The following is a 16,486-nucleotide window of genomic DNA, read 5'->3' on the forward strand; positions in this document are numbered from 1 at the left end:
TTATTTATTTATTTATTTATTTATTTATTTTTATTTAACACTTCCCCTTTAAAAAATATATATCTGATCCCTTTTATTTCTCTCACAAGGAATATAAACATCCCTTGTGACAGTAATAAGCAGTGACAGGTACTCTTTATGGAGGGATCGGGGGTCTAAAAGACCCCAAATCCCTCCTTTGCACTTCAAAATATTCAAACCACCAAAATCTGTGTTTTGGAATACTGACTTTTTTTTAAAGTCTGCGCCAATTGGCAGCTGGGTAAACTGGAAGTGATGTTGTGACATCGCTTCAGGGTTTTTACATCAGAGACCCGATCAAAGTAGATTCTAGCTTCGTTCGGGACTCCACACAGCTGCAGGCATCACCCCAGTACAACCACTTCAACTAAATGATGTACACGTACGTGATTTGGCATGAAGTGGTTAGCAAGGGGGCACCCAGATCCTGTCCCCCATTGTTTCTCCTCTTTAGTAATAATCCCCTGTTTAAATCCCAATGGAAACAAAGTTTTAAGGTCTTTGTTAACCCCTTCATGCCGACCGTATGCAAGTTTGCATTTATGGCTTGAAGGGGTTAAACTGGGGTGATGCGTGTAGCCAGCGGTCGGCTCTTTAGTGATAACAACTGATGCTGCTAAAAGCCAATTGACTGTTATCCTAAGGAGCAGGAGGGGACCTCCCCCCTCCCGCCAACTTACGCTGGTCTTCCTGGGCATCCTGTCCCACCGGGAGACCTGAGCCACCAGCTGGCACGTCCTACCTGCTAGGCTGAGACCCTTACAAAGCTGGATTCGGCTCTGATCTTGTCTCCATTGTAAAATCACGGAAACGACATCACAACATCACTTTTGGGTTTCTTGGCTGCCAATGGCGCAGTTTTAAAAAAATGACAGAATTCAGAATTGCCATTTTTGTCCATCTGAATACTTTTAAGAGCAAAGGAGGGATTTGCACTTAATCTCTCCATAAAGAGTACCTGACACCATCTATTGCTATCACAAGGGATGTTTACATTCCTTGTGACTAGGGATGAACTGAACACCCCCCCCGGTTTGGTTTGCACCAGAACATGCGAACAGGCAAAAAAGTTGTGCAAACATGCAAACACTCTTATAGGGCGTACACACGGTCGGACTTTGTTCGGACATTCCGACAACAAAATCCTAGGATTTTTTCCGACGGATGTTGGCTCAAACTTGTCTTGCATACACGCGGTCACACAAAGTTGTCGGAAAATCCGATCGTTCTAAACACGGTGACGTAAAACACGTACGTCGGGACTATAAACGGGGCAGTGGCCAATAGCTTTCATCTCTTTATTTATTCTGAGCATGCGTGGCACTTTGTCCGTCGGATTTGTGTACACACGATCGGAATTTCCGACAACGGATTTTGTTGTCGGAAAATTTTATCTCCTGCTCTCCAACTTTGTGTGTCAGAAAATCCGAGGGAAAATGTCCGATGGAGCCCACACACGGTCGGAATATCCGACAACACTCTCCAATCGGACATTTTCCATCGGAAAATCCGACCGTGTGTACGGGGCATTAAAGTCTATGGGACACGAAGATGAAAAATAAAAAGTTTTAATTTTTAAGGCCTATATGCAAGTTATTGCCATAAAAAGTGTATGGGGACCCGGGTACTGCCCCAGGGGATATGTATCAATGCAAACAAAAGTTTTTAAAACAACTGTTTTTTCAGAAGTAGTGATTTTATTAATAATAATTTTTAAAACAATAATTAAAACAAAAAAAAAATATTCCTTTAAATATCATGCCGGGGGGGTGGGGGGGTGGGGTGGGGGGTCCCCTTAGTCTGCCTGTAAAGTAGTGTATCTGTATGATGAGTTTTACAGTCCCGCAGCAAAATGACATTTCTAAAGGAAAAAATGTAATTTAAACTTGCTTGTGGCTGTAATGTATTGCCTTCTCCCGGTAATATAGATCAAATTCCAGGAAAAAAACAGTGTGGGTACTCCCCAGTCCATACCATGCAGGTCTGGTATGGATTTTAAGGGGAAATCCATGCCAAAAAAATTGGCATGGGGTCCCCCCCAAAATCCATACCAGACCCTTATCCGAGCATGCAGCCTGGAGGACAGGATGGGGGGGCGAGCGAGCGCCCCCTCTTCTGAACCATACCAGGCCACATGCCCTCAACCTGGGGAGAGTGCTTTCAGATCCCCCCCAAAGAACCTTGTCTCCATGTTTATGGGGACAAGGGCTTCATCCCAACAACCCTTGGCCAGTGGTTGTGGGGTTATCTGGGGGGATGGCTTATCGGAATCTAGAAGCCCCCCTTTGACAAGGGGGCCCCCATATCCCGGCTCCCCCTATGTAAATGGGTACCAAAAATGTGTATTGTACCAAAAAAGTGTCAAAAAGTAAAAAACACAAAAGACAGTTTTTGACAATTCCTTTTTTAAAAATAGAAAAAAGATGTCCATTCTTCTTCAATCACAGCACATGACGTCACTCAGTTACGTCACCGGGTGGCCCCGCCCTTGCCTATATAGCAGCTGTCGCTGTGAAAAGACAGCAGTCGTCGGGACGCCTCCTATCGAAGCAGAAGGAAATCACTGGATACTTTTTTTTCATTTTTAACCACTTCAATACAGGGCATTTTCACCCCCTTCCTGCCCATGCCAATTTTCAGTTTTCAGCGCTGTAACATTTTGAATGACAATTGAGCGGTCATGCAATGCCGTACCCAAATGAAATTTACCATTTTTTTCCCCACAAATAGAGCTTTCTTTTGGTGGTATTTGATCACCTCTGCGGTTTTTATTTTTTGCTCTATAAATAAAAGAAGAGCGACAAGTTTGAAAAAAACACAATATTGTTTACCTTTTGCTATAATAAATATCCCAATTAAAAAAAAAAAAAAAACTGCTTTCCTCAGTTTAGACCGATATACATAGTTACATATAGTTACATTATAGGTGAGGTTGAAAAATGACCATCAAGTCCAACCTATGTGTGTGTGATTATATGTCAGTATTACATTGTATATCCCTGTATGTTGTGGTCATTCAGGTGCTTATCTAATAGTTTCTTGAAACTATCGATGCCCCTCACTGAGACCACAGCCTGTGGAAGAGAAATCCACATCCTTGCCGCTTTTATATCCCCTCTCAAGCGTCTCTTCTCCAGAGAGAATAAGTTCAGTGCTCGCAACCTTTCCTCATAACTAAGATCCTCCAGACCCTTTATTAGCTTTGTTGCCCTTCTTTGTACTCGCTCCAATTCCAGTACATCCTTCCTGAGGACTGGTGCCCAGAACTGGACAGCATACACTAGGTGCGGCCGGACCAGAGTCTTGTAGAGCCGGAGTATTATCGTTTTATCCCTGGAGTTGATCCCCTTTTTAATGCATGCCAATATTCTGTTTGCTTTGTTAGCAGCAGCTTGGCATTGCATGCCATTGCTGAGCCTATCATCTACTAGGACCACCAGGTCCTTTTCCATCCTAGATTCCACCAGAGGTTCTCCCCACAATGTATAGATTGCATTCATATTTTTGCCACCCAAATGCATTATTTTACATTTTTCTAGATTGAACCTCATTAGCCATGTAGTTGCCCACCCCATTAATTTGTTCAGATCTTTTTTCAAGTATCCACATCCTGTGGAGAAGTTATTGCCCTGCTTAGCTTAGTATCATCTGCAAATACAGAGATTGAACTGTTTACCCCATCCTCCAGGTCATTTATGAACAAATTAAATAGGATTGGTCCCAGCACAGAACACTGGGGAACCCCACTACCCACCTCTGACCATTCTGAGTACTCCCCATTTATCACTACCTTCTGAACTCGCCCTTGTAGTCAGTTTTCAATCCATGTACTCACCCTATGGTCCATGCCAATGGACCTTATTTTGTACAGTAAACCTTTATGGGGAACTGTGTCAAATGCTTTTGCAAAATCCAGATACACCATGTCTACGGGCCTTCCTTTATCTAGCTGGCAACTCACCTCCTCATAGAAGGTTAGTAGATTGGTTTGGCAAGAAAGATTCTTCATGAATCCATGCTGATTACTGCTAATGATACCGTTCTCATTACTAAAATCTTGTATATAGTCCCTTATCCCCTCCAAGAGTTTACATACTATTGATGTTAGGCTAACTGGTCTGTAATTCCCAGGCATGTATTTTGGGCCCTTTTTAAATATTGGTGCTACATTGACTTTTCTCCAATCAGCTGTTACCATTCCAGTCAGTAGACTGTCTGTAAAAATTAGGAACAACGGTCTGGCAATCACTTGACTGAGTTCCTTAAGTACCCTCGGGTGCAAACTATCTGGTTCCGGTGATTTATTAATGTTAAGTAGAGATGAGCCGAACACCCCCCTGTTCGGTTCGCACCAGAACATGCGAACAGGAAAAAAGTTCATTCGAACACGCGAACACCATTAAAGTCTATGGGACACGAACATGAATAAACAAAAGTGCTAATTTTAAAGGCTTATATGCAAGTTATTGTCATAAAAAGCATTTGGGGACCTGGGTCCTGCCCCAGGGGACATGGATCAATGCAAAAAAAAGTTTTAAAAATGTCCGTTTTTTCAGGAGCAGTGATTTTAATAATGCTTAAAGTCAAACAATAAAAGTGTAATATCCCTTTAAATTTCGTACCTGGGGGGTGTTTATAGTATGCCTGTAAAGGGGCGCACATTTCCCGTGTTTAGAACAGTCTGACAGTAAAATGACATTTCGAAGGAAAAAACCCATTTAAAACTACTCACGGCTATTGCATTGCCGACAATACACATAAAAGTTCATTGATAAAAACGGCATGGGAATTCCCCACAGGGGAACCCCGGCCAAAATTTTAAAAAAAAATGACGTGGGGTTCCCCCTAAATTCCATACCAGACCCTTCAGGTCTGGTATGGATTTTAAGGGGAACCCCGCGCCAAAAAAAAAAAAAAAACGGCGTGGGGTCCCAACAAAATTCCATACCAGACCCTTATCCAAGCACGCAACCTGGCAGGCCGCAGGAAAAGAGGGGGGACGAGAGTGCGCCCCCCCCTCCTGAACCGTACCAGGCCACATGCCCTCAACATTGGGAGGGTGCTTTGGGGTAGCCCCCCAAAACACCTTGTCCCCATGTTGATGAGGACAAGGGCCTCACCCCCACAACCCTGGCCGGTGGTTGTGGGGGTCTGCGGGCAGGGGGGCTTATTGGAATCTGGAAGCCCTCTTTAACAAGGGGACCCCCAGATCCCGGCCCCCCCTGTGTAAAATGGTAAGGGGGTACTTACCCCTACCATTTCACTAAAAAACTGTCCAAAATGTTAAAAATGACAAGAGACAGTTTTTGACAATTCCTTTATTTAAATGCTTCTTCTTTTTTCTATCTTCCTTCATCTTCTTCTTCTTCTGGTTCTTCTGGTTCTTCCTCCAGCATTCTCGTCCAGCATCTCCTCCGCGGTGTCTTCTATCTTCTTCTCCTCGGGCTGCTCTGCACCCATGGCATGGGGGGAGGCTCCCGCTCTTCTCTTCATCTTCTTCTTCATCTTCTTCTCTTCTTCCTTCTTCTCTTCTTCTGTTCTCTTCTTCATTTTCATCTCCGGGCCGCTCCGCACCCATGCTGGCATGGAGGGAGGCTCCCGCTTTGTGATGGCGTCTCCTCGTCTGACGGTTCTTAAATAACGGGGGCGGGGCCACCCGGTGACCCCGCCCCCTCTGACGCACTGTGACTTGACGGGACTTCCCTGTGACATCACAGTGAATGCCACAGGGAAGTCCCGTCATGTCCCGTGCGTCAGGGGGGGCGGGGTCACCGGGTGGCCCCGCCCCCGTTATTTAAGAACCGTCAGACGAGGAGATGCCGTCACACAGCGGGAGCCTCCCTCCATGCCAGCATGTGTGCGGAGCGGCTCGGAGAAGAAAATGAAGAAGAGAAGAGAAGAAGAGAAGAAGGAAGAAGAGAAGAAGATGAAGAAGAAGATGAAGAGAAGAGCGGGAGCCTCCCCCCATGCCATGGGTGCGGAGCGGCCCGAGGAGAAGAAGATAGAAGATGCCGCGGAGGAGATGCTGGACGAGAACGCCGGAGGAAGAACCAGAAGAACCAGAAGAAGAAGAAGATGAAGGAAGATAGAAGAAAGAAGAAGCATTTAAATAAAGGAATTGTCAAAAACTGTCTCTTGTCATTTTTAACATTTTGGACAGTTTTTTAGTGAAATGGTAGGGGTAAGTACCCCCTTACCATTTCACACAGGGGGGGTCCGGGATCTGGGGGTCCCCTTGTTAAAGGGGGCTTCCAGATTCCGATAAGCCCCCCGCCCGCAGACCCCCACAACCACCGGTCAGGGTTGTGGGGATGAGGCCCTTGTCCTCATCAACATGGGGACAAGGTGTTTTGGGGGGCTACCCCAAAGCACCCTCCCAATGTTGAGGGCATGTGGCCTGGTACGGTTCAGGAGGGGGGCCGCAATCTCATCCCCTCCTCTTTTCCTGTGGCCTGCCAGGTTGCATGCTCGGATAAGGGTCTGGTATGGATTTTTGGGGGGACCCCACGCCTTTTTTTTGTTTTTTTGGCGCGGGGTTCCCCTTAAAATCCTTACCAGACCTGAAGGGTCTGGTATGGAATTTAGGGGGAACCCCACGTCATTTTTTTTTTTTTTTTAATTTTGGTTCGGGGTTCCCCTGTGGGGAATTCCCATGCCATTTTTATCAATGAACTTCTATGTGTATTGTCGGCAATGCAATAGCCTCGAGTAGTTTTAAATGGGTTTTTTCCTTCGAAATGTCATTTTGCTGTCAGACTGTTCTAAACACGGGAAACGTGCACCCCTTTACAGGAATACTATAGACACCCCCCAGCTACGATATTTAAAGGGATATTACACTTTTATTGTTTGACTTTAAGTATTATTAAAATCACTGCTCCTGAAAAAACAGCCGTTTTTAAAACTTTTTTTTGCATTGACCCATGTCCCCTGGGGCAAGACCCAGGTCCCCAAACACTTTTTATGACAATGACTTGCATATAAGCCTTTAAAATTAGCACTTTTGATTTCTCCCATAGACTTTTAAAGGGTGTTCCGCGGCATTCAAATTTGCTGCGAACACCCCAAATTGTTCTCTGTTCGGCGAACTTGCGAACAGCCAATGTTCGAGTCGAACATGAGTTTGACTCGAACTCGAAGCTCATCCCTAATGTTAAGTTTCTCAAGTCTAATTTTAATTCTGTCCGCTGTTAACCATGGAGGTGCTTCCTGTGATGTGTCATGAGGATAAACACTGCAGTTTTGGTTACTGAAGCCCCCCGATTCCCTCGTGAAGACTGAGGAGAAGAATAAATTCAATACCTTTGCCATCTCCCCAACCTTTGTAACCAGATGTCCTTCCTCATTCTTTATGGGGCCAATATGGTCTGTCCTAATTTTTTTACTGTTTACATACTTAAAGAATTTCTTGGGATTGGCTAATGCCCTTATTTAATATGCTCTTAAAGCAAACCCATCTCTCCTCTATGTTCTTTGTTCCTAAGATTTTATCCCAATTTATGCCTTCTAGCAAGGTTCATAGTTTAGGGAAGTTGGCTCTTTTGAAATTCAGTGTCTTTGTATTCCCTTTATGTTTCCTATTTGTGTGATTTATACTGAAACTAATTGACCTGTGATCACTGTTACCTAAATTGCCTCGAAATTTCACATCCGTGATCAGGTCTGTATTGTTGGTAATCAATAGATCCAGTAATGCTTTATTTCTAGTTGGTGCGTCTACCATCTGACCCATAAAATTGTCCTGCAAGACATTAAGCAACTGGCGAGCCTTAGATGAGTGCGTGATTCTCTCCACCCAGTCTATGTCTGGATAATTAAAATCCCCCATTATGATAACACTTCCCATCCTTGCTGCTAATCCAGATTGTGATAGGAGATCTGTCTCCACTTCCTCCCTCAGGTTAGGGAGCCTATAGCATACTCCCAGTATTATTTTCCCCTTAGTTTCATCCCTTTGGAGCTCTACCCAAAGGGATTCCACCTCCTCCCTAGCTCCCTTAGTGATGTCATCTCTCACATTCACTTGTACATTATTCTTGATATATAGGCATACCCCTCCCCTTTTTACTCTCTATCCTTGTGATAAAGGGTATACCCTTGAATGTTTGCCAGCCAATTATGAGAGCTGTTGAACCAGGTCTCTGAAATTCCCACAAAATCCAAATCTTCCTCCTTCAACAGTATCAACATTCTTCTACATACAAAAAAAAAAATCACAATAAGCGTATATTGATTGGTTTGCACAAAATTTATAGCACCTACAAAATAGGGGATAGATTTATGGCATTTTTATTATTATTTTTTTTTACTAGTAATGACTGTGATTTTTATTTTATTATTTTTTTTTACATTTTTTAAACTTACAATAGGTTTTTATGAGTTTTTAGTACAAAGATAGTAATAATAATAATAAAAAAAAAAAACAGTCCAGTTGCAACAAAATCAGAGGTTCCGCCTAGCTTAAGTGAGTCTAGTTCAACCTGAACAAGCAACATATATGAATACTGTATGTTTGTTAATATATGTAATGATACATTTGTTTAAATTTTTATATTTAACGTACGAAGTAGGCAGAGGGGAGCTGGGAGGTAGGAAGGGCAGGATAGGGGGGGGGGGGTTAGGGTAAGAAAGGGAATGGGAACTAGGGAATGGGGAAGTAAGGGGCAAAATAAGGGGGGGAGGGGGAGAGAGGATCACCAGCACATCAAGTGAGGAATTTTCATAACAGTATAGAAAATGTGTTTTAAAACAGTCTATAACACAACAATTCAGTATTTCACATGTGTACTTTACATTTTGGATGTGCCAACCATTGGGACCACTGTACCGAGAATTTATTTATTTGCATATTTTTCCTAGCTATTATCTTTTCCAATTCACATTGTTGGTTGAGATCTGCAATTGTATTAGCTATGGAGGGTGTTTCTGCAGTTTTCCATAACCTAGTGATGTTTAGTTTCGCTGTTAGCAGAAGGTGTATTGTGACAGTTCTTGTGTTTGGAGGAAATTTTTCCAGCCCCACATGGAGCAGTGCTAATGCAGGGGAAGGGGCAGAAGGTAGGCCAGAGATAGTAGAGATTAGTATGAATATTTGCCTCCAGAACGAGGTAAGGGATTTGCAGTACCATAGTGTGTGGACTATGGAGCCCATGCTGTCACAATTCCTCCAACAGCATGATGGGGTTCCTGGGTAAATTTTCGATAATTGGTAGGGTGTTAGATACCACCTGTGTAGGGTTTTCTGGTATGTCTCCCAATGGTTTGGAACAATGAGAGGCGATGGAAGTGTACTTAAAGGCGTGTTCACACATATCAGAAGTTATGTGGGCCCCCAGTTCCTCGGCCCATTTAGTTAAAGTTGGGATTTGTGAATGGGGCGGTTGTCATTTAGTAGGTTGTAGAAACAAGTTATTCCTTTCTTGGTGTATGGGGAACAAGTGTAGAATTGGTAAATTGGTTCCGGTAGCGTGGTTGTATATGGGAGTTTTGAGGAATTGAGAAAGTGGGATATTCTTAAATAGGTGAAAAGTTCTGAGTGCGGGAGGTTAACTTCTTGTCGGAGATTCTCAAATGTTTTTAACGACTTGTGCTTAACAAGGTCAGTGATGTTAGTGATGCCTTGTTTGTGCCATACTGAGAGATTAAGGTCATTAAGATGCGTGGCTAGGGCTTTAAGGGGCATAGGTATCGAGTGGGTAGGGGAGCTAGGGGTTTGTTTGGATAGGATTTTTTTCCATGTTGTTATTGAGGCTGACACCGATTGGGATGTGTAACGGTTGGGAGGAGGGCATCCTGCTGCTGTTAAGAGGAGGGAATCTAAGGGGTATTTGTTTTGGGGGATAGAGTTTCCATGATTGACCAGATTTTTTCAGGTGTTGGGTGCCACCATTAGTATATTTGGTCTAAGACAGAGGCGTGGTAGTAACTGCCTATGTGAGGGAGACCGACCCCTCCATTTTTGTACGGTCTAGTCAAGACGTAGTTGGCACATCTAGGAGGACCCTCTCCCCATATGAATTTAGAGATTAATCTTTGGATGGAATTTAAAAAGAAAGAGAGGGGTATTATTAGTGTGCAAAATAGATACAAGAGTTTTGGTAGTACTAGCATCTTCAAGGTGGAGATCTTACCAATTTTTGAGAGGCCTGTTGAACGCAGAGAACAAAGTAAATGAGGGAGTTTTTGTAGAAAGGTCTGGTAATTTAGGGTAAATAATTGTTTTTGAGAAGGTGCTATTTGTATCCCCAGGTAAGGAATAGAGTTATTTACCCAAGTGAATGGAGTAGTTTTCCAAAGGTGGGATTCTAATTGTGTGGGGAGGCACAGGCGCATTATTACAGATTTTGATATGTTGAGCTTATAAAAGGAAACTTTGCTAAATTGAAGGATAGTTTCTTGTACTTTCAGGAGGGATTGCTTTGGGTTGGTAAGCATTAGTATCACATCATCTGCAAATAAGCTAATTTTATGGTCTGTGTTATCACTTTTGATTCCAGAAATTTGTTCATCAGTTCTGATTTTAGCCGCTAGGGGTTCCATTAGTAGGGCAAAAATAAGTGGGGAGAGGGGGCATCCCTGCCGTATGCCATTTGTTATGGTGAATGGGGTAGATAGGGCTCCTCCTGTGAGTACTGTCGCTGAGGGATTAGTGTAGAGAGAAAGTATTGCATTTTGGAACCATCACGTGATTCCAAATTTGTCTAAGACCCCTTTGAGAAAGTCCCAATGTATTCTGTCAAATGCATTCTCTGCATCCAGGGATAGGAGAAGAGAAGGCGTTTGTGTTTGAATAGCATGGTGTATGAGGTTCAATACCCTTCTCGTGGCATCTGGTGCCTGGCGGCCTGGGATAAACCCGACTTGGTCAGGATGCACTAGAGATGGGAGGTATGTTATTAATCTTTTGGCAAGGACTTTGGCTAATATTTTTATGTCGGTGTTCAACAAAGAAATTGGTCTGTAGTTTGTAGTTAAGGAAGGATCTTTATCTGGTTTCGGTATGGTCACAATGGTTGAGCGTAGCAGATCTTACATAGTTACATAGTTACATAGATACATAGTAGGTGAGGTTGAAAAAAGACACACGTCCATCAAGTCCAACCTATGTGTGTGATTATGTGTCAGTATTGCATTATATATCCCTGTATGTTGCGGTCATTCAGGTGATTATCTAATAGTTTCTTGAAGCTATCAATGCTCCCCGCTGAGACCACCGCCTGTGGAAGGGAATTCCACATCCTTACCGCTCTTACAGTAAAGAACCCTCTACGTAGTTTAAGGTTAAACCTCTTTTCTTCTAATTGTAATGAGTGGCCCCAAATCTTATTAAACTCTCTTCTGCGAAAAAGTTTTATCCCTATTGTGGGGTCACCAGTACAGTATTTGTAAATTGAAATCATATCCCCTCTCAAGCGTCTCTTCTCCAGAGAGAATAAGTTCAACGCTCGCAACCTTTCCTCATAACTAAGATCCTCCAGACCCTTTATTAGCTTTGTTGCCCTTCTTTGTACTCGCTCCATTTCCAGTACATCCTTCCTGAGGACTGGTTCCCAGAACTGGACAGCATACTCCAGGTGCGGCCGGACCAGAGTCTTGTAGAGCGGGAGAATTATCGTTTTATCTCTGGAGTTGATCCCCCTTTTAATACATGCCAATATTCTGTTTGCCTTATTAGCAGCAGCTTGGCATTGCATGCCATTGCTGAGCCTATCATCTACTAGGACCCCCAGGTCCTTTTCCATCCTAGATTCCCCCAGAGGTTCTCCCCCCAGTGTATAGATTGCATTCATATTTTTGCCACCCAAATGCATTATTTTACATTTTTCTACATTGAACCTCATTTGCCACGTAGTCGCCCACCCCATTAATTTGTTCAGGTCTTTTTGCAAGGTTTCCACATCCTGCGGAGAAGTTATTGCCCTGCTTAGCTTAGTATCGTCTGCAAATACAGAGATTGAACTGTTTATCCCATCCTCCAGATCGTTTATAAACAAATTAAATAGGATTGGTCCCAGCACAGAACCCTGGGGAACCCCACTACCCACCCCTGACCATTCCGAGTACTCCCCATTTATCACCACCCTCTGAACACGCCCTTGTAGCCAGTTTTCAATCCAGGTACTCACCCTATGGTCCATGCCAACGGACCCTATTTTGTACAGTAAACGTTTATGGGGAACTGTGTCAAATGCTTTTGCAAAATCCAGATACCCCACGTCTACGGGACTTCCTTTATCTAGATGGCAACTCACCTCCTCATAGAAGGTTAATAGATTGGTTTGGCAAGAACGATTCTTCATGAATCCATGCTGATTACTGCTAATGATATCGTTCTTATTACTAAAATCTTGTATATAATCCCTTATCATCCCCTCCAAGAGTTTACATACTATTGATGTTAGGCTAACTGGTCTGTAATTCCCAGGGATGTTTTTTGGGCCCTTTTTAAATATTGGTGCTACATTGGCTTTTCTCCAATCAGCTGGTACCATTCCAGTCAATAGACTGTCTGTAAAAATTAGGAACAACGGTCTGGCAATCACCTGACTGAGTTCACTAAGTACCCTCGGATGCAAGCCATCTGGTCCCGGTGATTTATTAATGTTAAGTTTCTCAAGTCTAATTTTAATTCCGTCCTCTGTTAACCATGTAGGTGCTTCCTGTGTTGTGTCATGAGGATAAACACTGCAGTTTTGGTTACTGAAGCCCTCCGATTCACTCGTGAAGACTGAGGAGAAGAATAAATTCAATACCTTTGCCATCTCCCCATCCTTTGTAACCAGATGTCCTTCCTCATTCTTTATGGGGCCAATATGGTCTGTCCTCCCTTTTTTACTGTTTACATACTTAAAGAATTTCTTGGGATTTTTTTTGCTCTCCTCCACTATGTGTCTTTCATGTTCTATCTTAGCCGTCCTAATTGCACCCTTACATTTCTTGTTTCATTCTTTATAAAGTCTGAATGCTGAGGATGATCCCTCAACCTTGTATTTTTTGAAGGCCTTCTCCTTTGCTTTTATATGCATTTTTACATTGGAGTTAAGCCATCCAGGATTTTTGTTCGCTCTTTTAAATTTATTACCCAGTGGGGTACATTGGCTAATGCCCTTATTTAATATGCTCTTAAAGCAAACCCATCTCTCCTCCGTATTCTTTGTTCCTAATACTTTATCCCAATTTATGCCTTTTAGCAAGGTTTGTAGTTTAGGGAGATCTGTTGGTAGAGAGCCAGAAGAACTGACAGAGTTGAAGAGATTCGCTAATTGGGGTGCTAGGATGTCATTAAATTGTTTGTAATATTTTTTTGAAAACCCATCCTCTCCAGGTGACTTATGTAAGCGTAATTCTTTAATGGCTTTGGATATTTCCTCTATGGTAAAGGGTCTGAACAAAGACTCAAGTTAAGAGGGAGAGATAGCAGGTAGGGTTATAGAATTTAAGAATCCTTGGATAGAAGGGACAGAAGGTTGGTGTGTGAAAGGGTCGTTTTTTAAGTTATATAGTGGGGAATAATACTCGCTAAAGGCATTTGCAATGTCTTGAGGGTCTTTTAGGAGTTGTCTAGAAGTGGGATGGAAGAGAGAAGAAATTTTAGTTTTCAAACGTTGCTCTTTAACCAGTCCAGCCAGCAGAGCTCCTGGCTTGTTTCCAAGTGTGTAATAATTGGCCTTAGTATATTTAAGGTTATTTTCATATTTGTAGAGGAGTAGTGATCTAAGTGACTGTCTCAACTCAAGTTCACTGGACAATTTGTAAGAAGGATGGGTTTTGTTTTGCTGTTCTAATTTTTCAATTTGTAGCATGATTTCATCAATCTGCCTACTCCTCTGGCTCTTCAGTCTCTTATTTAACTTAATAAGAATTCCACGCATATAGGCCTTGTACGCTGACCAAAGCGTACAGGAATTAGTATCAGGGAGAGCATTCAGTTCAAAGAATGAATGATGTGCCTGAATGAGTTCCTGACAAATTTCTTTGTTGGCTAGCAAAGTGGAGTTGAGCCTCTATATTCGTGGGGGTCCTCTTCGATGGTCATCCAAGATTATAGATATTGGGGCATGGTCCGACCAGGAAATTGTGTCTGTCTCAGAGCTCTTGACATTTTGTAGGGACCATCTGTCAACCACGAACATATCTATGCGTGAATATGTCATCTGTGAAGGGGAGAAGGGTGTGAAATCTTTTTCGGATCCATGTTGGCATCGCCACACGTCAAAAAGGTCTGTTGTTGGAAGGAAGGGATTTAATGCATTTCGCTGTCGTTTTTTGTGTGCAGAAGTGTGCATGTTGGGATCTCCAACTATGTTGAAGTCTCCTTATAGGATAAGGCTTCCTTTCTGTATTTTTTCAATTTTTTTATATAGTCGTTTGAGGAAGCTGCGTTGTTTCGTATTTGGGCCATATACATTGACCAGGGTATAGGTGGATTGTCCTATATCACAAATCAAAACAATATAGCGACCTTGAGGGTCTACATAGGATTGCTGAAGTTTGAATTGAAGGCTGTCTTTAATCGCTGTTAGGATACCATTTTTCTTTTTTGGGCCTGAGGCAAGAAAAAGTTGGCTATATCCTCTGAACTTGATTGTTGGGGTTTTGGTTGAGGAGAAGTGCGTCTCCTGCACAAAAATTATGTCAGCTTGCCGTTTTGTAATTTCCTTTTGCAGTGTCATTCTTTTATGTGGGCTATTTAAGCCCCTGACATTCAGTGAGACAAGCTTGATGGGCATTTTGTGCTTCAGGTAGGTATTAAAGTCTAAGACCTCGGTGCGCTAATAGATAGCTAGGAAATGAGTGGGCAGAGTCGGTGAGAGTTTCCCCGGTATTTGCGACTACAACTGTGATCCCAAGGTGGATTAGGAGATTATGTAGATCGTTAGTAAACTCAATGTGGGGCTGGTGAGCCCAAGGGTAAAAAAAAAGAAATAAAGGAAGTAAAAAATGAGAGCTCTTTATCAAATGAGCTCAATGTGCAGCAATTACTGCTGGTGGTAACTGGGGGGGAACGGTAACCGTAACAGACGGGACCACAGGAATATAACTTGGCTTCTGCAGAGTAACCCGCTACTACCCAGCCGGATAGTGAGGTGGTGAGTGAAGGGCAGACCGTTTTCATTAGGCATCCTGAAGGGACCATTCCATGTCCATTTGTGAGGCTGATGGGTCCACAGAGGGAGTGGATTCCTCTGGGATGAGACGCCAGTCTCTTAGGAGTTTGAGACCACCAGCCAGTGATTTTATGGTGTATGTTTTGCTTTGGTAAGTTATTATCAATTTAACGGGGAAACCCCACCTGTAGGGTATGTGGTGGTTCTGTAGTGGTTTTGTGATAGTGGCCAATTGCCGCCGAGTATCCATTGTTGTTTTTGAGAGATCTGCGTACAATTTGATTGTGGCGAATGGTTCTGGAAGGGTGGGTACACGTTTAGCAGCATACATCACTTTCTCTTTTGCAGTAAAAAAGTGAATATGGGTGAGAACGTCTCTGGGTTTTGATTCATGTAGGTGAGGCAGTTTTGGAAGCCTATGTGCTCTATCAAATTCCAAGTCTCGGTCAGTCAAATCAGGTACTATGGATCTCATTAGCTTCTGCAGGTATTGGACCAGGTCAGATTGCTGGATTGACTCTGGTATATTGCGGAATTTTATATTGTTCCGGCGGGAGCGGTCTTCCAAATCTGCCAGTTTAAGTTTAATTTGTTGTAATTCGTCCTCTTGTTCTGTATATACATCAATCAACTCATTGTGTGCAGTGTAGAGATCTGCCATTTTAGTTTCAACATGCAATAAACGTTGATCTTGTGTTTGTACTACAGTAGCTAAGGAGGATATTGATGCTGATAGAGCTGTATACAGAGTATGCTTCAGTGAAATGAGCATGTTTTTCATTATATTCTCAGAGATTGGTTGGTCTGTGGCAGGGAATGCATCCATGGCTGGGGGCTGCTGGGGATCAGCGACTGACAGGGTAAAGGTGAGGCTGTTGGGCTGACTAAGAAATGTGTTGTCCCTGCAGGGCTTCGATTTGGCCGGGCTGGCTTTAGAGGGAGAGGCAGGGGGAGAGGACTCACCATCTGCCGCTGAAGAGGAGGAGCAGATCTGCTGTGGTGTGAAGGTGAAGCCAGCGTGTGGTGAGAGGAGCCGCGCTGTGTGCTTGAGGAGGCTGCCAGCGCCATCTTGTCCTCGGCTTGTATCAGTTATGGGGAAGAAGTTTGTTAGCTTCTGTGGCCCCTTCAGGTTCTTCCTGCGCTTTGACATCGCGCCCAGAGATAGCAGGAGGTCTCCGGTCCTGTGGGGTGTGCTTTTCGCCCTTTTTTAGGCTAGGAGTCGCTCGTTGCTGGGTAGATTTGCAGAGGTAAGAATTCAAGCTTCCATCTGCTCCGCTGGCAAGCCACGCCCCAATGACTGTGATTTTTATCATGTCTGTGACATTATAGTGAACATATCGGACACTTTTGACACTATT

The 16,486-nt window shown here is 43.3% G+C and overlaps 1 protein-coding gene across 1 annotated transcript in view; it reads right to left on the reverse strand.

Annotated features, from left to right (window-relative positions):
* LOC141129958 (vomeronasal type-2 receptor 26-like) overlaps positions 1–16,486 on the reverse strand; it is a 239,840-nt gene that overhangs the window by 1,845 nt on the left and 221,509 nt on the right. The window lies entirely within an intron of this gene.

The sequence above is a fragment of the Aquarana catesbeiana genome, linkage group LG01 (assembly GCF_042186555.1).
Source record: "Aquarana catesbeiana isolate 2022-GZ linkage group LG01, ASM4218655v1, whole genome shotgun sequence".
NCBI lineage: Eukaryota > Metazoa > Chordata > Amphibia > Anura > Ranidae > Aquarana > Aquarana catesbeiana.